Source organism: Protopterus annectens, chromosome 1.part0 (genome assembly GCF_019279795.1).
Source record: "Protopterus annectens isolate FY-2018-M chromosome 1.part0, PAN1.0, whole genome shotgun sequence".
In the NCBI taxonomy this organism is placed as follows: domain Eukaryota; kingdom Metazoa; phylum Chordata; order Ceratodontiformes; family Protopteridae; genus Protopterus; species Protopterus annectens.
In genome coordinates, this window is record NC_056725.1 from 812,932,766 (window position 1) to 812,953,137 (window position 20,372).

Genomic DNA, 20,372 nt, shown 5'->3' on the forward strand with positions numbered 1-20,372 from the left:
GTGTCACCGGGACTTAATGGTAAGGTCCCGTTACGTCCACTTTTAAAGTCGAGGAGGCTGCGACATTATAAATGAGTTTTTTAAGATAGAGAGTTGTATACAATAAGTATGATATGTATACATTTACACATCATGCATATATTCAGACAACCTCAATATACACATTTTTATTGTATTTTTTATATTTAGTGTATTGTAGATTGTTTAATAAGTATTGTCACAGCTCTATATGCAAGGCTTTTTAATGTTGTGCATTAACATTGTTTTTAGCGTATATTGTTTTTAGCGTAGGTATATATTCCTTTAAACGGTGATTGTTAGTTTGGCGCCTTTTTGTGTATTTAAGAAATGTAGAATTGTGGTCTGCTTGTATCAAGGTCTGAAGAAGCTATTTTAGCGAAAGCGCTAACCTTTTTGTATTGCAATAAACCTTCTCTTTATTCCTGGACGAAGTTGGACTATTTTGTTACAAGGATTGATGCCTTTTGGTTTATGGAACTTTGTACGAGCATTTGGAGTGTTTGGAACCCCTTCATTGTTTTGCTCTATGGTTGTGTTTTCGTTTATTTTACTGTTCAAACTTAGCCTTACTACAGAATATGTACCCAAACAATGGCATACTACTACAGTAGTCCCACTCCACAAAGGTGGTGCCACAACGGACCCCGGAAACTATCGCCCCATACGCCTGACTAGTCTGGTCTGTAAAGCTATGGAGCATATTATCATGGAACTCGTAAACAAAGACATTGGGAGCCTCCAGACACTGGACCCTACCCAATTCGGCTTTGTTAAGGGCAGATCTTGCCTCTTAAACCTAGTTGATTTCTTTGAAACAGTTAGTTACCAAAGCCATAGATGAGGGCAAGGTAGTCCACACAGCCTACCTGGACCTCGCAAAAGCCTTCGACACAATACCCCACTCGGGCATCATAAATAAGCTTACCAGCTTAAATAACCCCTATATCACAAGATGGGTTGCAAACTGGCTCAGAGATAGAACCCACATGGTCAGAATCGCAGGTGCCATGTCCAAATCCAAACCAGTTACAAGTGGCGTCCTACAGGGCTCAGTTCTGGGACCTCTCTTGTTCGGTATATACTTCTCTGAGGTTCAGGCTAACACGGGGGGATTATGGCTGACAAAGTTCGCAGATGACTGCAAACTGGGAGCCATAATCGAATCTCCAGCTGACACAAGCATCCTCCAAAAGGGTCTCACAGAGATGGATGCTTGGTGCCAGAACCACGGCCTCAAGCTAAATGCTAAAAAGTGCATAGTCATCCCCTTTGGGAAAAACAAGGTGCCCACAAATTACCACACAGGTGGTAATCCATTAAGTACGGAAGAAGTAATTAGAGATTTGGGGACCAACGTAGATAGTAATCTCTCTTTTGATAATCACGTTGCCAAAGTGGTTAGAAAGACATTCTATATAGCCCACCTTATCACGAAAGGGTTCTCATCTAGATCAAGAGAGGTCATTGTGCCCCTCTACTCGTCACTCGTCAGGCCCAAAATTGAATACAATGCCCCTTTTGGGATGTACCTTACCCGACACCTGCAGCAACTGGAGAGACCCCAAAAGTACCTCACCAAGAGGATCATGGGCTACAAACAGATGTCCTATGCAGCTCGACTAAAGAAACTCCAGCTCTACTCAGTTGCTTACCGCCTACTCAGAGGCGATCTATGCCTGACGTACAAAGCCATGTCAAACCCAGAATTAATGGACATGCGCCACCTCAAAAAATCCAAGTCCCTTAGAGCTACACGCTCCAGGGACCTAAACCTCAGCACAAAAATAAATAGGACATGCTGGAGGACAGATTCATTTCCCAGAGGCTCCCCTCACTCTGGAATAGAATCCCAATTCATGTTAGACATAGCCCCTCGCTCACCCTTTTCAAGCGAAATCTTGACGCGTGGATGGGAAATCGCAAATTCACCCCTGGGATCTCTTCTGTGTCCCTGCTAGACAGAGGCACAGTAAACTAATCTTAAAAGGGTACCTTCTGTGACCTACTTTACAGAGACACAGTAGGCTAATCTAATAGGGAGGCGGAAGCCAAATACACTCTGGCTAGGCTTATAAATGCCTTAGGGCAGATAGCCTAGTATCTACCTATGAACATGTAAAGGGGCGGGAGGGACAGCTACTGCAATGCTGAAATGTTGTAATAGTCTGTTTAGACAGTGGCTGCCCTTTTCTCTTACCTTCATATGAGACAAACAGATGGTCAGCTTTTGTGAAAGTCAAGTTTTCTCTACACAGTATCTGAGCTGCCAGTGTATACAGGTTCCTAGGTTAGTACTAGGATAACTGCCTTTGCAGGCCATTTTAAGCCTAGCTAATTATTCTATTTGAGACTCAAGCCCTGCACCTTGTGTCTGTAAGGTAAACACCTTAACCATTATAACAATTCCCCATGTGCATCCAGAGAGTAAAAAATCCTTGGCTTAAGGTAAACCCTGAGATAACTATAAGCATAAAGGTAGGACTTACTCTAAAAGAAAATCTGTCATTATGAAAAGTGAGGTATGGCTGATTCATCATAAAACGTTGCTACTCAAATACTCTCCTAGTAGATATCAGAGCCATAAGCAAAACAGTCTTCAGCATTAAGAACCTCAAATCAGCCTCATGAGTTGGTTAAATGATGACAGAGTAAGCTTTTCAAACTTAAAATTAAGATCCCAAGGAGGTGCCACCTTTTTCATAGATGGAGAGGTATGTAGAACCTCTTTCAAAAACGTTAGAAGGGAGATCCAAAAGTAGACTAGCAGAAATGGCTGAGAAAAGTACCTTGACAAAAGAGTATGACAGGCCATTGCACAGTGACATTCAAATAATCAGGAACCAGAGGCAGCTGGGCCTGAAGATGATCCTAGTTCTTTTACTGGCACCAACTGTAAAATATCTTCCACTTACACAAATATAACTTCCTAGTAGCAGGTTTTCTTGCCTCCTTTAAAACCTGCTGCATGTCCTCAGAAAAAAATATGCCTAAAAAGTATCAAAATGCAATCATCCAAACAGTTAAGAATTTCCAAACTGGGGTGTATCTTACTCCCTTGTCTTGTGTGAGTAAATTCAGTTTGGTAGGGAGCTTGTGGCAACTGCCCTTAGCCAGAATGAAAAGAAGACAGAATCACTTTTACTTTGGTCACCACTACAATTTTGGAAGAGTCCTTCTGAATATTTTGAGGAACCCTGCCAATGTGATAGAAATGCATACAGGAACATTCTCACTCATGGAAATGAGAAAGCATCTGACTTCCAGGCCTGTTTGAAAGGAATCCTGAAGTAGAACTTCTATAGCTGTCGGTTTCAAAAGGAGGGAAACAGATCTACTTGTTCGCCACAATTGGATCAATTCTTGAAAGACTCTAGAACAATGTTTCAAAGTATGTGGATCCGTCTTGGTCATTCTGATCTTTGGCTGTGGTAAGGTTTTACTCTGATGGAACATATGAAGCCAGAACAGTCATACTGAGCTGAACTGCTAACTCTCAGTTATCACAGCCAGTCTGTAAAGACATTAGTATCTGGTACCCCCATTTGTTTATGTAAAACATCAATGTGGTGTTATCTGTATAGACTTGCAGATGTCCTGGATATGACTCAAGGCCTTCAAACCACTGATAATGGCCAACATATCCCTGACATTTATGTGTTTGTTTACAGGATCCCACACAGCTTGCACTTTTACTGTTTTGGAAACTAACTCCTCACGGTGCAACGGAAGTATCTTGTGGGAGTTGACGGGGGGGGGGGGTCAGAAGGAAGAATGGAAGACCTGAATTGCAAGCTATCCTATCTAACCACATCCAATCTCCCTCTTTAGAATCCCCAGAACTGGATCTGAAAGGTCAAAGGGTAATGATGCAGAGTCCAGATTGATCTATGGTACCATTGTATTTTCCTCATGTGTAGTCTGGCAAAGGGAAGCATAACTATCATTGATGCCATGTGCCCTAGAATCCTTTGAAACTCCTTTGTGACGTTGGGCTTTGGCATAAGAAACTATGGAGGAACTGCTGAAACTTCTCTACTTCAGAGGGAAAAGGGGTTCTTCCAAAGGCAGAATCCAGCAAAAAAAAAAAAAATCCCAGGAAAACCATTTGGGTGAGAAGGGAGGAGAGAGGAATGAGAAAGGACTTCTGCAAGTTGATCTGAAAACACAGACTGAGAAGTTCCTTAACAGTTGCTAGAGACTCTTTATAGCCTGAAAAAAAACAGAGTTTGCAAAGTTAAGTCAATTGTCCAAATATGGAAAAATGTGAATGCCTTGGAGTCTGAAATAAGCATGACTGAAGCTATATATTTTGTTAAAACCCTTGGTGGAGTGGACAGTACAAGGCTAAAACAGCCAATTGATAATATAAGCCAGACAGCAAATCTTAAGAAATGCTTGACCTACATGACAATAGGAATGTGATAATAGGCATCCTTAAGACACAGCTTTAACATGACAGCTAGAGGAGGGATCAGAGATGCAACAGACTGAAGGGATAACATCTTGAACTTTGAAATCTTGACAAAAAGGTTTAGGAAAGAATGATCCAGCACTGGTAAGTACTAATAATCTTTGCCTTGGAGATTGAGAGGTACTGGTTCTATGACTCCCTGAGGCAGCATGTTGTGCAGGATGGGAGGAACAGGATCTGGTTCACTGGACAAGGGGGAATACCCTGGGAAGGGGGGAGGGAAGGATTCCCACTGCAAGTGTACTCCCACTGGATTACATTCAGAACCCAAATATCAAACAGTCTGATGCCAAAAGGGAATATCAAGTCTGAAAGACATAGAAAGGCTGCCAATATGGTGGTGGAGTGGGTTGGGTTTAAACAGGTGGACAGTCATGCTGACTGGCAGGCCTGCCCTTGACTTTCAGAGACCTTTTCTTTTTTGATTCTTCTTTCCATTTTTTTTTTTTTTTTTTTTTTTTTTTTTTTTTAACTCTGATTACTGTTTCCTTGCAGCTTAAACCTGTTTACTGAAAAAGGGAGGGGAGGAAGGAAAATATACAGTTGTGTCCTAATGCTATTCAATTTCCTCTTCCCAGCCTTCGCTTTGGGAATCTACCCAAATGTGATGACTGCAACAGTGAAACATGAAGAACATAGTGCAGTTGTGTGCACTTACCATAAATGTAGATATTAGAGTGTATTCACTGCTGCAGTCCTGGTTACCCTCCCTCCCTCCAGCCCCCTGACTTCTTTTGGCTATACCTCTTTTTCCTTTTTACCATGCTTAAAGCTTTTTGGTGTATTTGCTTTTTTGTTGGAGGTGTAACTTTGTATATACCTATCTATATATATATATATATATATATATATATATATATATATATATATATCTAATCTATATCTATATATATATATATATATATATATAAACTGCTTCCCATTAGGGGGGAACCTGACATCTGGGGCAAGAAAAACTGATGTAATGGTGTCAGCTGCATGCTTTATGCCCCTGACTACCTGACGTCATGGAAGATGAGACAGCAACTGACACATGATCCAATACTTTGATAATCAGGCCAACTGAGGGCTACTGCAAGCAGACAACCCAAATGTGATGACAGCAACAGTGAAACACGAAGAACATCTGCTATTTCATCTGAAAAAGGAGGACTAACAAGTCTGAGTCACTTTCTGAATCAGTTTGGTTCTCTCATCATACTTCTTAAGCACCTCAGCTGCAGAAGGGCCAGTCTCTCTTTATCCAAGGAAGATTTTGAAATCACTGATTTTACAACAGGAAAATACTGAGAAAAAAAGCAAAACAAATCCCCTCAAAACTGATTCAGAAAAATACAGTTGTGTACACTTACCATAAATGTAGATGTTCGAGTGTATTCACTGTTGCAGTCATCACATTTGGGTCATCCCTGCCAGGGTATCCCTTGGCCGGCCTGAATACCAGAGACTTAGTATTTCTGCGTCGGTTGCTGTCACTTGAAGACTGACGTCAGGTCATCAGTGGTATAAAGTAAGGCAGCTGACGCCATTACATCAGTTTTTCTTGCCCTAACCAGTCAGGAGCCCCCAAGATAGGAGGCCAGGCTCTGGTTGCAAAAGCCCACCAGTGGAAAATAAATACCAATATGTGCCTTGTAAGGAAAGGAGAACAACAAAGAAGAAAGGTAACAAAAAGAAGAAAGGGGGAAGGAGAAAGGGAAACCAGGACTGCAACAGTGAATACACTCGAACATCTACATTTATGGTAAGTGTACATAACTGTACTATGTTCATGTTTCACTGTTGCAGTCGTCATATTTTGGTAATTCCCAAAGCAGAGGAAATGGGTGGAGGCAGTCAAGGAAGCTAGGGGCTGGCTAGCATGCCCTGCAAGACTGCAGAAGCAAAACCTGCCCTGGATTTGGAAAAGAGAGGCAGGTGGTAATGTTTGGTAAAGGTGTGAACAGATGTCCAGGTGGCAGTCTCCAGGATATCCCTGGTGGCGACTCTTCTGAGGAAAGCTGCAGAGGTGGAGGCTGCTCTGGTGGAGTGTGTCCTGACCCCTTGTGGGGGAGGTTTGCCATGTTGTTTGTAGCAGAAATGGATGCAGTGTGCTATCCATTTGGAAATGTTTTTTTTTTTTTTTTTTTTGGAGATGGCCTTGCCCTCTTCCCCTGAAGCAAAGCTAATCAGCAGTTGATCAGATTTTCTGAAGGGTTGGTCCTGCCCAGATTTTATGTCTGTGCACATCTACACAGTATAGAATCCTTTCCCCCTTGTTTTGAGGGTTAGGAAAGAAGGTGGGCAAATGGATGGATTTGGATGAGAGCCACACTGGACACCACCTTGGGCATGAAGGATGGATTAGTTCTGAGGGATACCGTGACTGCATGGAAGATGATGATGAAGGGTTCCCATAGCTATGAGTGCTTGCAGCTCAGAGACTCTTCTGGCTGAAGTGATGGCCAGGAAGAAGGCTGTCTTCCAGGAGAGAAATTTTAGCTCTGCATAAGAAGCTGGTTCGAAATGGGGCAAGGTGAGCTTTTCCAAAACAAAGTTAAGGTCCCAGGCTGGTGTTGGTGGCCTTCGTGGCCTTCTTGGGGGGCTTCAAGTTGCTAGCCCCTCTGAGGAACTGTTTAATCAGCGGGTGTGAAAAAAGAGGTTGCTCAGTGGGAAAATGAGCAAAAATAGCAGAGGCATGAATTTTTATAGAGGAGAAAGAGACCACTGTGTAGTAGGTCAGCTAAGTAATCCAGGATGAGAGGGATGGAGGGCTGTGACATATTGGCCCCCTTAGCCTGGATCCAGGTGCAGAACATTTTCCATTTATCTGCATAAGACTTTCTGGTGCTAGGGCATCTGGCCTCTCGGATAACATCCAGAGCCTGTTTACTGAGGATGGCAGATTGATCAGAGGTTAGAGTATAAGCCAAGCTGCCAAACTGAGTGTCTGCAATTGGGGGTGCATGAAATCCTCTTCCCTCTAGGTTAGGTTTGGAATCTGAGGAAGATTCCATGGAGGCAGCAGGGACAGCTGCGCAGCAAGGGGTACCAGTGCTGTCTGGGCCAGTCTGGAGCTATGAGAATGGTCCTTGGTTTTTCCTCCCTTATTTTGAGCAGTACCCTAGGAATGAGAGGTAGGGGAGGAAAGGCACAGATAGAGAGGTTTATCCAGATGAAGGACAGGGCATCCACTTTCCATGCCATGCAGTGATGCTCCCTGGTGCAGAATTTACTGAGCTAATGGTTGGTGTGGGAGGCAAAGAGGTCGACCTCCAGGATTCCCCATTTCTAAGTTATGGAAGAAGGTGTTTCTGTTGAGCTGCCACTCGTGGGGGTCCAAGAGGTTTCTGCTTAATTGGTCTGCCAGGGAGTTGAGAGAACCTGGCAGGTATTGTGCTAACAGGTGTATTTGCATGGAAGCGGCTGTGAACCAAAGGGTCATGGCCAGCCTGCACAGCGGGTAGGAGTGAGTCCCCCCTGCTTGTTGATGTACCACATCACAGTGATGATGTCTGTTTTTTTCAGGAGAACCCCTGGAGAGAGACGGGTGTTTGAAAGCTATCAAAGCTTGCTGCACAGCCATCATCTCTTTTTGACTGATGTGCAGGGGGAATTGCTGGGGGTTCCATTGGCCCTGTATGCACCTGCCGTCCAGGTGTGCACCCCAAGCGTAGTCTGATGCATCTGTGGTGAGGGTCTGGGCGGCGGGGGGTGGAGAGAAGGGCAGTCCCTTGTTGTTGGAGCAGGCTATTGCCCACCAAAGAAATTCCTTCCTCAGGCAAAGAATAATAGGCAGAAGAGTTTCCACATCTTGCGAGTGTTGAGACCAAAGGCTCTTTAGGTACCATTGAAGTTTCCTCATATGCAGTCTTGCATATGGAATGAGGAGTATGCAAGAGGCCCTGAACCCCAGGGCTTGCAAGATTTTCCTTGCAGAAAGCTGGGGTTTGGTGTCCAGTTGAAAGAAGTAAGCCGATAGGAAAATTTGTTTCTCTGGTGTAAGGCATGCCATCTGGGATGCTGTGTCCAGACTTGCTCCCAGGAAGATGATCCTTTAGGTGGGTACCCATTTGGATTTCTTTTCATTGACTGTGCACCCTAGGGAGGTTTAGTAGGTTCTTTACAAAGGCCAGGTCTTTGAGCAGCTTTTCCTGGCTGTCAGGTTGAATAAGTCAGTCATCTAAGTAGGGGTAAATTTGAATATTTCTTTGTCTGCAAAAGGCAATGGCTGGAGACAGGCATTTTGTGAAAACTCTGGGAGCAGTAGATAAGCCAACGGGAAGCACAGAGAACTGAAAGTGTTGAGATCCTGCCCTGAAGTGGAGATATTTTCTGCAGGACTCACAGATAGGAATGTGGAGATAGGACTCTTAGGTCCAGGGTGGCTAGACAGGTGTCCTTGGAGAGCATGGGTAGCAGCTGTTGGAGGGTGAGCATTATGAATTTTGGGATCACCAGAAAAGTGTTTAGAATGGATAAATTCAGGATGGGGCACCAGGTGCCCTCTTTTCTGGGCACCAGAAAAAGTCTGGAGTAGAAGCCTTGGCCTATCTGCTCTGCAGGAACGTGTTGCTTTTGTGCCTCTGCCCACTGATTTGGTGGTAGATCTGGGAACCCCTTAGGAGTTGGAAGGGTGTGGAAGGAGAATTTGTATCCTTGAGACACAGTGTTCAGAACCCATTGATCCTTGGTAATGGTGGCCCAGGTGCTTGAGTGAACGGAGAGTTTTCCTTCTGGGGGTATGTGAAGGTGGGCAGAGGTCGGGAGGGGCCAATTCACTGTGAGTTCTTACAATAAGGGGGTGGCTTAGAACTCCCTGGTTTTGAAGTGGAGTTAAATCTACTGCTTAGATCTCTGCAACCCCTGTGGCTGCTCTCTGGGGGGTCTGTTTCCACGGGGTCTAGGCTGGCCCTGTCTACTCGGAGCAGGAAAGGACCAGTGCTTGGAGGGAAAATGCCTGCTGAACCTAGGGGGCTGGACTTGTAAGAAAACTTTAACAGTCTGTATAGATTTTGCTTTTTCTTCCATCTTTTCTAAGACCTCTTCTGCTTTAGTGCCAAATAAGTTACCTTTGTGCAAGGGTGCATCCAACAATTTTGATTTGACATGGTCTGGCAGGGGTTGTTCCTTAAGCCATGCATGTCTTCTAATGACAGATCCGGTGACTGCTGCCCTGCAAGAAGCTTCTAGGGCATCAAAACCACAGTGCAAAGTGTGTTTAGTTACTTGACCAGCAGAATGCATTAAGTCCTGTAAATCTTTAGATTCTGCCCATGCAGGAAAGGATGAATTTTTTTGTTTAAGGAGTTCCAAGGTATGTTGCTGATACTTAAGCATATGCAACTGACAAGTTAGTGCCCTGATAGCAAGAGTAGCTGAGATGCAAACTTTTTTACCCCTATCTGTCCAGTGCTCGGGAATCCCTGTCTGAGGGGGTGGGATTCTTTGCGGAGGTTGCTTTAATCCCTTTAGGCCCTTGAGTAATGACCTCAGGGTCGGCTGTTGGATTTTTAAAAAGATATTTGTGCGAGTCAGGGACTCTGTAGTACCAGTCAAGTTTTCTGGGAGCAGGAGGGCGTCTGGAGTCAAGCTGGATTCAAGGAAGACATCATCCACCACACCTAGGACTGGGGGGATGGCTAAGGGCCTGTGTTGTGGAAGGTCCAGGAACTCTCTCAGTCTCTTTTTAGACTGTGGGTAGTCTTGACTCTCCAATTGAAAATGCTTCCTTAAGGTATGCAGGGTTTCCCCAAAGGAAAAATCCTCTGGGGGAAGAGGCTGAAAAATGGATTCCTCTGCATCAAAATCCTCATATGTGGAGAGGTGCTACATGACTTCATAGTCAGATGCACCAGATTCATCTGACTCTTGTTCAGACAAATCTACTGGAGAAAGATCTCTTTTCCTTTTTGAGAGAGTGGCTTGGCTTCCCCTAATCAGCATGATAAGGTATTCTGCCATTTTAAGCATTTAAGACAGAGGCAAGGGAGCAGGCACCTGAGAATGGGTAGTCTGTTTCTTAGGTGTGGTTTGACACCTGGGCCTAAGAAACTCGGTTGTTTTCGAAAGAATGGTAGCCATGAAAGAAGGCGCCAGTTTATGTCGGGATTCGGTGTTGCTAAGGACTTCCTCAGAAGCCAATGCCTGCACAGTGGCTCCAGACCCATCCAATCTTTTCTTTTGTGCAGGAGAAGTTAAAACTGGAGACTGAAGGTTGCTCCATAAGACAGAGTTCAAAAGCAGGTAGCTGAGCCTGGACTAATTGATAACGTGACTGGCGGAGAAAGTACAGTTTTGTACCTACCAAAAATGTAGATGTTCGAGTGTATACACTGCTGCAGTCATTACACTTGGGTTATCCTGCAGTCAGGCAGTCCCTGCAGTTGGCCCGAGTTCCAAAGTCTTGGTCCGGCGTTGGTTGCTGTCGCTTCTTCCCTTACGTCAGTGCGCCAGGGGTATACAAGATGCAGCAGACGCCATTTTCTTCAGTTTTTCTTGCCCCAGATGTCAGGTGTCCCTAAAAAGGTAGGCAATGTAAATTGCTAATAAAACATACATAAGAAAAGCAAACAAATACTTTCTGTTACCAGCAAATACTCCCCATAGGTAGCAAAGGGTAGAATACTAGGGTAAGTACCAGCAAGTAAGAGGGGAAGAAGGGAGGGTAACCTGGACTGCAGCAGCGTATACACTCGAACATCTACATTTATGGTAGGTACAAAACTGTACTGTGCTCATCGTGTTCCACTGCTGCAGTCATTACACTTGGGTAGAATCCCAAAGCTGAGGTAGGGTGGCTGGTTCTATAAGGCATTAGGGGTGGCTATAAGGCCCTGCAGAACTGCAGTGGCAAAGCCAGCTCTGGATTTATAGTAAAGAGGCAGCTGGTAATGCTTGGTGGAGGTATGTACAGAAAGTACAGTTTTGTACCTACCATAAATGTAGATGTCCGAACTGGATAGCATCTGCAGTCATAACAAGTGGGTTGTCCTGTCGTCAGGCAGCCCTGCAGTCGGCCGGATTCCAAAGTCCGGGTCCGGCTTCGGCTGATGTCGCACTTCACCCGACGTCATCTCTGTTGGTCTTCGGGTATATAAGCATCAGCCGACGCCATTTTCCTCAGTGTTTCTTGCCCCAGATGCCAGTAGCCCTCTTGCAGGCTAAAATTTGGATAGATGCCAATGTTTCCAAATAGATAGAGGTAAACACAATCATAAGCATATATGTACATATATACAAACAAATACACCATAAAAGACTCCCCCCCAACAGCTAGCTATTAGGAGGGTAAACACCCTAGGAGTACCACAGAGGGCAAGGAGGGAGGGTAATCCTGACTGCAGATGCTATCCAGTTCGGACATCTACATTTATGGTAGGTACAAAACTGTACTATGTCCTTCATGGATGCATCTGCAGTCATAACAAGTGGGTAGAATACCATAGCCAACTAGGGGAGGAGGATAAGAGTAGATTATGGTGTGTTTAGGATCCCTTGCAGTACAGCAGTGGCAAACCCTGCTCGGGATCTGGAATATAGAGGCAAATTATAATGCTTGGCAAATGTATGCACGGAGGTCCAAGTAGCCGCCTCAATAATGTCTTTGGTTGCCACTCCTCGTAAGAAGGCTGTGGTAGTGGCTGTTGCCCTTGTAGAATGAGGTCTTATGTTTTGTGGAATTGGTTTTCCATGGAAGGAGTAACAGTATCGTATGCAATTTCCTATCCATTTGGAGATTGTCTGTTTGGAAACAGCTTTTCCTTCCCTTCCTGTTGCATAGGCTACAAAAAGTTGGTCAGTCTTTCTGCTATTTTTTGTTCTGTCCAAGTAGTAGCGTAGCTGTCTATGTACATCCAAGGTATGCAGTATTCTTTCCCCTGTTTTGTGGGTTGGGAAAGAAGGTAGGTAGGTGGATTGCCTGGTTTAAAGACACTCTGGATACCACCTTGGGCATAAATGTAGGATTAGTCCTCATGGACACTCTATCTTGGTGGAAGATTAGGAAGGGTTGCACTGCCATTAAGGCCTGAAGTTCTGAAACCCTCCTTGCTGAAGTAATTGCTAGCAGGAAAGCAGTTTTCCATGACAGGTGTTGTAGGTCTGCTGTTGCTGCTGGTTCAAAGGGTGATAGTGTCAACTTTTCTAGCACAAAGTTTAAATCCCAAGCTGGTAATGGTGGTTTCCTTGGAGGTTTTACATTCTTGATTCCTCTGAGGAACTGCCTGAGCAAAGGGTGCGAAAAATCAGGGGAATCAAAGCTGTATTCTGCTGAAATAGCTGATGCATGTATCTTGATGGAGGAGTAGGACAGGCCTGAATGAAGAAGTTCGGCCAGATACTCCAGAATGTTAGGCATATCTATGTTTGACACCTCTTTTCCTCTTTCCGTACTCCAAATGACAAACCTTTTCCATTTTCCAGCATAGTTCCTTCTTGTTGAAGGTCTGCGCGCTTCAAGAATAATGTCTTTAACTCTTTGTGAAAGTTCTGGATTAGCTGCTGCTATGTGATGTTCCATGCAGTCAGTTGCAGCGTTTTTAGGTTTGGATGTATGATGCTGTAGTTGTTCTGAGTTAACATCAAAGGCATCAGGGGTATTGGCCACATATTGTTCGAGACATGCTCTTCAGTAGTGGGTACCAGTGTTGTCTTGGCCAGTTTGGAGCTATCAGGATTATCTTTGGACGTTCTTCCTTGATTTTTAGTAGTACCTTGTGTATCAAAGGAAGAGGTGGGAATGCATATGCTGTCAGGCCTTTCCAGTTGATGGAGAGCGAGTCCACTTTCCATGCTAGTGGGTGGAATGTCCTTGTGCAGAATTTTTTGAGCTGGTGATTGAGAGGTGATGCGAATAGGTCTATCTGTGGCATTCCCCATTTCTTTGAGATGGTCTTGAAGATGTCCGGGTGCAGCTTCCATTCGTGGGCATCCGAAGTGGTTCTGCTTAATATGTCTGCTAGAGTATTGTCTTTCCACGGTACAAATATTGCCTGTAACTGAATGTTGTAGCTGAGTGCCAGGGTCCACAGCTCCAAGGTCATTCTGCATAGGGGGTATGAATGAGTGCCTCCCTGTTTGTTGATGTACCACATGACTGTGGTGTTGTCTGTCCTTATCATCAACTGGCCCTCTTTGAGAAATGGTTTGAACTTTTGGATTGCCAGTTTTACTGCCAGCATTTCTTTTAGATTGATGTGCAGGTGAAGTTGATCCTGTGTCCACAATCCTTGCACGCATTTGTCCAGCATGTGGGCCCCCATCCTAGGTCTGAAGCGTCTGTTGTGATGGTCTGGCTTGGTTGACATCTGCGAAAGGGTAGGCCTGGGTTTGACTGGCATGCCTGAGCCCACCATAGGAACTCCTGTTTTAAGCATGGAATTAGTGGGATTTCTGTTTCTAGACTGTGTCTGTGTTGGGACCATAAATTCTTTAGGTACCACTGTAGTTTCCTCATATGTAGTCTGGCAAATGGGACCAAGATTATGCATGATGCCATGAAGCCCAAGGCCTGCAGAACTTTTCTTGCTGTTAACTTGTTCAGTTTTGTTAGTGCCAAGAAGTAAAGAGGAAGTTCTTTTGTTTTTCTGTAGTCAGGAATGCCATTTGCTGTACTGTGTCCAATTCAGCAAGAATGTCCTTGTTTGGGATGGTATCAGCCTTGACTTTTGTAAATTGACTGTGTATCCCAGTCCTTGTAGCAAGTAAATGACCCTTTGTAAATCCGTTGTCAGCTTGCTTTTGTTGTCCCCTTGTAGCAGGCAGTCGTCCAGGTATGGGTAAATTTGAATTCCCTGTAGTCTGGAATGGCGATTACTGATGCCAGGCATTTTGTGAATACTCTGGGCAGTAGATAAGCCAAAGGGCAATGCTGAGAATTGATAGTGCTCTGATCCTGCAAGAAATCTGAGGTATCTTCTGCAGATTGGTCGAATGGGGACGTGCAGGTATGCCTCCTTGAGATCTAGAGTTACCAGCCAAGACTCCTTGCCCAGCATGGGAAGAAGTTGCTGTAGGGTCAGCATTTTGAATTTTGGGACAATGATGTATGTATTTAAGGTGGACAGGTCGAGAATTGGTCTCCAACTTTTTCCTTTCTTGGAACTAGGAATAGTCTGGAATAGAACCCCTTTCCTTGTTCTGCTGTTGGCACTCTTTCCACAGCTCTCATGTTTGCTAACTCCATTATCTGGTAGAGCCTCTGTTTTTGATTTGGAGGTAGATTTGGCATTCCTCTTTTGACTGGTAAAGTGTGGAAGTGAAACCGGTAACCTTGATCTATGGTTTGTAAAATCCACTTGTCTTTTGTTATGTAGTGCCAGTTCTTTGAAAATAAGGTTAACTTTCCGCCTAGAGGAGCTGCTATTTGTTCCCTGGTAGGCGGATTTATGATTAAGTCACTGTGGTTGTGCTGATGTAGTGGCAGTGGCTGTGTCTGTGCCTCTGTTGTTACCTTGCCACTGTCGTCCTCTGTAGGCACCTCCTCTGGATTGGTTTCTGCCTCTGGGACGTCTATTCCTGCCCCTTTGAAATTTTGTGGAGTCAGGAAAGGACCAATTTTTGGCAGGCCAGTTCCTGCTAAACCTTGGGAGTTGAACCTGCAAGAAATCTTTAACAGTTTGAACAGATTTTGCCTTCTCTTCCATTTTCTTCATAACCTGCTGGGCAGGTGTACCAAACAAACTTGTCTTGTCCATAGGAGCATCTAGCAACTTAGCTTTAACATGATCCGGTAAAACTTGTTCCTTTAGCCATGCATGCCTTCTTATCACTGTGCCTGTCATGGCTGATCTAAATGAAGCCTCCAGTGCATCATAGCCACATTTTAAGGAATGGTTGCTAACCTGTTGTATGTTATTTACCATCTCTAATACATATTTCTTATCAAGAGATTCATCTGTGGTTAGTTTTTAGTTAACTGATCGAGCATAAACTCTTGGTATTGTATCATGTGAAACTGACAGTTTAAAGCTCTAGCTGAGAGAGTAGCTGAAGTGTAGACCTTTTACCCTATCTGTCTAATGACCTTGCTTCCCTTTCAGAAGGAATAAGGTTTTAGCTATGGTCGCTACTGCCTTGGGACCCTGGGATATAGTTTCTGGGTCTGCAAGTGGGGCCTTGTAAAGGTGGTGATGAGTATCTGGCACCCTGTAAAATCTGTCTGGTTTGGCAGGGGCTGGGGTAAAGAATCTGGAGCGGAGCAAACATCATTGAAAGCATCATCCACCACAGAGAACAGGAGGTATAGCTAAGGGCCTGTGCTGTGGGAGGTGCAGAAAGGTCCTAAGTCTTTTTCTGGAGTCTGAAAAATCCTGTTGCTGCCATTGGAACTGTTCTCATGGCATGCAAGGTTTCCCCAAAGGAGAATTCTTCTGGTGGGGAAGCAGCTGGAATGGATTCTTCAGCATCAGAATCTTCAAAATTGGAGAAGGGAGCCTCTGGCTGGTCAGTTATGTCTGATTCATCAGCAGAATCATCAGAAGACACTGGCTCAGGGGGCTCTGCCCTAGGTCTCTTCTCTGGGGGCTGAGAGGCCCTGTCTGGGTGAGATTGAGATCCCCTAATTAAATAAATTAAATCTTCTGCCAAAGAAAGCATTTGAGAGCTAGAAGAGGGCCTGGATGTGGGGGGTTTAACAGGCACTGTTTTAGTAGTTTTGGCTGCTTTAGCCCTGGCGAAGGCCTTAATGGACATGGCTGCTGGAGGCCTAGCAGCACCACGTGCTGGGGTAGAGACATCCAAGGGGATGGTGTCTGATAAGTCAACCACCGTAGTGTGTAAAAGTTCTGAGGTCGATTCAAGAGTTGTAGCAGGGGCCTCAGTTGTAAGAATAGGTTCAGCTGTACTTTGATCAGTTTTCTCGGTTTCGGCCGAAACCGAGACACTCGATTTGCTTTACCGTGGTTTCGGCGAAACCGCGGACCACGAGTGTCGGTCTTTATCTTTGCGTTTTTAGTAGATTGGGTAGTCGGAGGATCCGACGGCATAATGTACGCAAAATCAGAACCGAAAAACTGTTCTGCAAACTCCGACCGACGCCTAAGCGTTCGTCGGTTGAAAGAGGCACAGGCCGAACAGGCTGCTACGTCGTGGGCTGGGCCTAAACAAGGCAGACAGTAAGAGTGGAAATCTTTATGAGGTATTTGTTTCCCACAGGTTAAACAATTGTTAACTTTTTCTGACATCGGCTGAGGCAAGAGAGTCCCCAACGGGGTACTTAGCTTTAGAAGTCTTCGAAGTAGTATTCGGTAGAAGTAATCTCTGGATCCGACCGACCGGCACTTGCGAACAGCTTCTGCTTCGGGCGCCACGCGGCAAGAAAGACTGAGGAAAATGGCGTCGGCTGATGCTTATATACCCGAAGACATCAGCCGAAGCCGGACCCGGACTTTGGAATCCGGCCGACTGCAGGGCTGCCTGACGACAGGACAACCCACTTGTTATGACTGCAGATGCATCCATGAAGGACATCTCCATGTTGCTGCTTCCAAAATGTCCTTGGTAGGTACTCCTCTGAGGTAGGCAGTTGAAGTGGCTGTTGCCCTGGTGGAATGAGACCTAATGCTGTTAGGTGCAGTTTTCCCATGGTGTGTATAGCAGAAACATATACAATGCCCTATCCATTTTGAAATGGTCTGTTTTGAAATGGCTTTTCCCTGTGTTCCTGCAGCATATGCTACAAATAATTGCTCAGTTTTCCTGAAAGCTTTTGTTTTGTCCAAGTAGAAGCGTAACTGCCTGTGTATGTCCAAGAAATGCAGTAGTCTCTCCCCTTTGTTCTGTGGATTTGGATAAAAAGTTGGCAAGTGAATAGTTTGGTTTAGAGCCACACTTGATACCACCTTTGGCATAAAAGTAGGGTTTGTTCTTAAAGACACCCTGTCTTGGTGGAAAATGATGAAAGGTTCCACTGCCATTAGTGCCTGTAATTCTGAAACTCTTCGAGCTGAGGTTATTGCCAGGAGCAGAGCAGTTTTCCAAGAGACATATTTAAAGTCTGCTGAGTTAGCTGGCTCAAAAGGAGGTAAAGTTAATTTTTCCAAGACGAAGTTGAGGTCCCAAGTTGGAGTTGTGCTCTATGGGGCGGTCTTATGTTTTTAGCCCCTCTGAGATACTGTTTTAGCAAAGGATGAGAAAAAAATGGTGGATCTGTGTTGTAATGAGCAGATATGGCAGAGGCATGGATCTTAATGGATGAAAGGAGAGGCCGTTGTCCAGCATCTTAGTCAAGTATTGTAGTATCTGAGGAATATTTGGGACAAGAGGGTCAAGGCTGTGAGCTTGGTTCCAGGCACAGAATCTCTTCCATTTATCCGAATAGGCTTTCCTGGTGCTAGGCCTTCTGGCCTCCAGAATGACATCCATAACAGCTTTGGAGAGAGGCATTGTTTGCTTGACTAAGGAATCTGCCATGCAGCCAGGTTTAAAGTCTTGAGCTTGCCGTGAAGTATCTGATTGTTTTGCTGAGTCAGAAGTTGTGAGATTTGAGGCAAAATCCATGGTGGTCCTTGTGCCAAGTTCTTTAAGATTGGGTACCAGTTCTGGCGTGGCCAGTGTGGGGCAATCAGGATCATCTTTGGCCTTTCTTGTTTGGCTTTTATGAGTACCTTTTTAGGAGAGGTATTGGTGGGAAAGTGTATACTTGTAGGTTTTTCCAGCTGAATGAGAGGGCATCCACTTTCCATCCTTGTGGGTGGTAAGTCCTTGTGCAGAATTTCTGTAGCTGGCAATTCATTGGGGATGCGAACAGATCTATGTCCGGGCTCCACCATTTTTGTGTTATCATCCTGAACATTTGTGGATGTAATTTCCACTCGTGCGGATCCATGATGTTTCTGCTTAAGTCGTCTGCCAGTGTGCTTTTCTCTCCTGGCAGGAATTGTGCTTGCAGATGAACTTGATAGGTTATAGCTGTGCTCCACAAGGTCATGGCTTGTCTGCAGAGGGGATATGAATGAGTGCCCCCTTGCTTGTTTATGTACCACATAACTGTGGTGTTGTCTGTCTTTAGTAGTAGTTGTCCTGGATGCAGAAGGTCCTTGAAAGCTATAAGGGCATTTTGTACAGCTAGCATCTCTTTTTGATTGATGTGAAGATGCCTTTGTTCTGCGGGCCACTTGCCCTGAACACATTTTCCTGCCATGTGTGCTCCCCAGGCGTAATCCGAATCATCTATTGTCAGTGTTTGCCTGGCTGTGGGTTGAGTGAAAGGCTGTCCCTTGTTGAGGTGACAGGCTTGAGCCCACCATCGAAACTCCTGTTGAAGGCAAGGAATAAGTGGTATTACTGTTTGCAAACTGTGACAGTGTTGAGACCAGACACTCTTTAGGTACCATTGTAGTTTCCTCATATGCAGTTTGGCATATGGAATTAGTAGTATGCAAGATGTCATGTAACCCAAGGCCTGCAGAATTTTTCTTGCAGGGAGTTGGAGTTTTGTTGCCATCAATTGGAAATTGAGTCAGTTGTCCTTGCTTGTCTGGCGTGAGATATGCCATCTGGGCCGTTGTATTTAAGCTGGCACCCAGGAATATTATATCTTGTGAGGGTACTAGTTTTGATTTCTTTTCGTTTACTGTGTACCCTAGGCAAATTAGCAGTCTTTTTACAAATGCCAGATGCTTTAGAAGAATGTCTTTGCTCTCTGCTTGAATAAGTCAGTCGTCCAAGTATGGGTAAATTTGAATTCCTTTTTGTCTGCAAAATGCAATTACTGGTGCCAGGCATTTTGTAAAGACCCTGGGCACAGTAGATAAGCCAAAGGGCAGTGCAGAGAATTGGTAATGCATTGAACCTGCTAAGAATCTGACGTATCTTCTGCAATTTTATCTGATAGGGACATGCAGGTATGCCTCCTTGAGGTCCAAAGTTACGAGCCAAGCTTTCTTGCCCAGCATGGGAAGAAGCTGCTGTAGTGTCAACATTTTGAATTTTGGAACATCCGGGTAAGTATTTAGAGAAGAAAGATCCAGAATGGGCTTCCAGGCTTTGTCCTTTCTGGGAACCAGAAAGAGTATCGAGTAAAATCCTTGTCCTTGCTCCTGTGTTGGTACCTTTTGAATAGCTCTCATGTCCATGAGTGCTGTAATTTGTCTTTGAGCCTCTGCCCATTGATTTGGTGGCAGATTTGGCATTCCTTTTAACCTTGGCAGAGTGTGAAAGTGGAACCTGTAACCTTGAGAGTCAACATTGAGAAGCCATTTGTCTTTGGTGACCATTTGCCAATTGTGACTGAAAAGTGCCAGTTTTCCCCCCAAGGGGGCTGCCAAGAGAGAGCTGTTTGGCAGCTGTAGTGGGAAGTCATTGGGGCTGTTTTTTATAAGGTTGAGGCCTGTCTTCCCCTTCTTTCTGGGTTGAAGCACCCCATTATCGAAGCCTGTAATTACCTTGTGGTTGACCTCTGCCTCATGGACGTTTGTATCTGCCCCTTTGAGGTCTGACTGAAACTGGAAAGGACCAATTCTTTGTTGGCCAATTTCTGCTAAATCGAGGAGGCTGAACCTGTAAGAAATCCTTCACCGCTTGCATAGATTTTGCTTTATCGTCCATTTTCTTTAATACCTCTTCTGCCTTAACTCCAAATAAAACATCCTGCTGCAAAGGTGCATCTAATAATTTTGCTTTAACATGATCTGGTAAAGTCTGTCTTTTAACTAAGCATGTCTTCTAATGACAGACCCTGTAACTACTGCTCTACAGGAGGCCTCTAAGGAATCAAAACCACATTGCAAAGTATGTTTTCCCACTTGTTCAGCCGCATGCAATAAATCCTGCATTTCCTTATAATTAGGAAGATCTGAATTTGGAAGAATGTTTTGTTTCAACTGAAACATCAAATATTGCTGGTATTTAAGTATGTGAAACTGGCAATTTAAGGCTCTCATTGCTAAAGTTGCAGATG

The 20,372-nt window shown here is 44.6% G+C and overlaps 1 protein-coding gene across 1 annotated transcript in view; it reads right to left on the reverse strand.

Annotated features, from left to right (window-relative positions):
- The window catches only part of CNKSR3 (CNKSR family member 3), a 723,720-nt gene that overhangs the window by 316,247 nt on the left and 387,101 nt on the right, over nt 1–20,372 (reverse strand). The window lies entirely within an intron of this gene.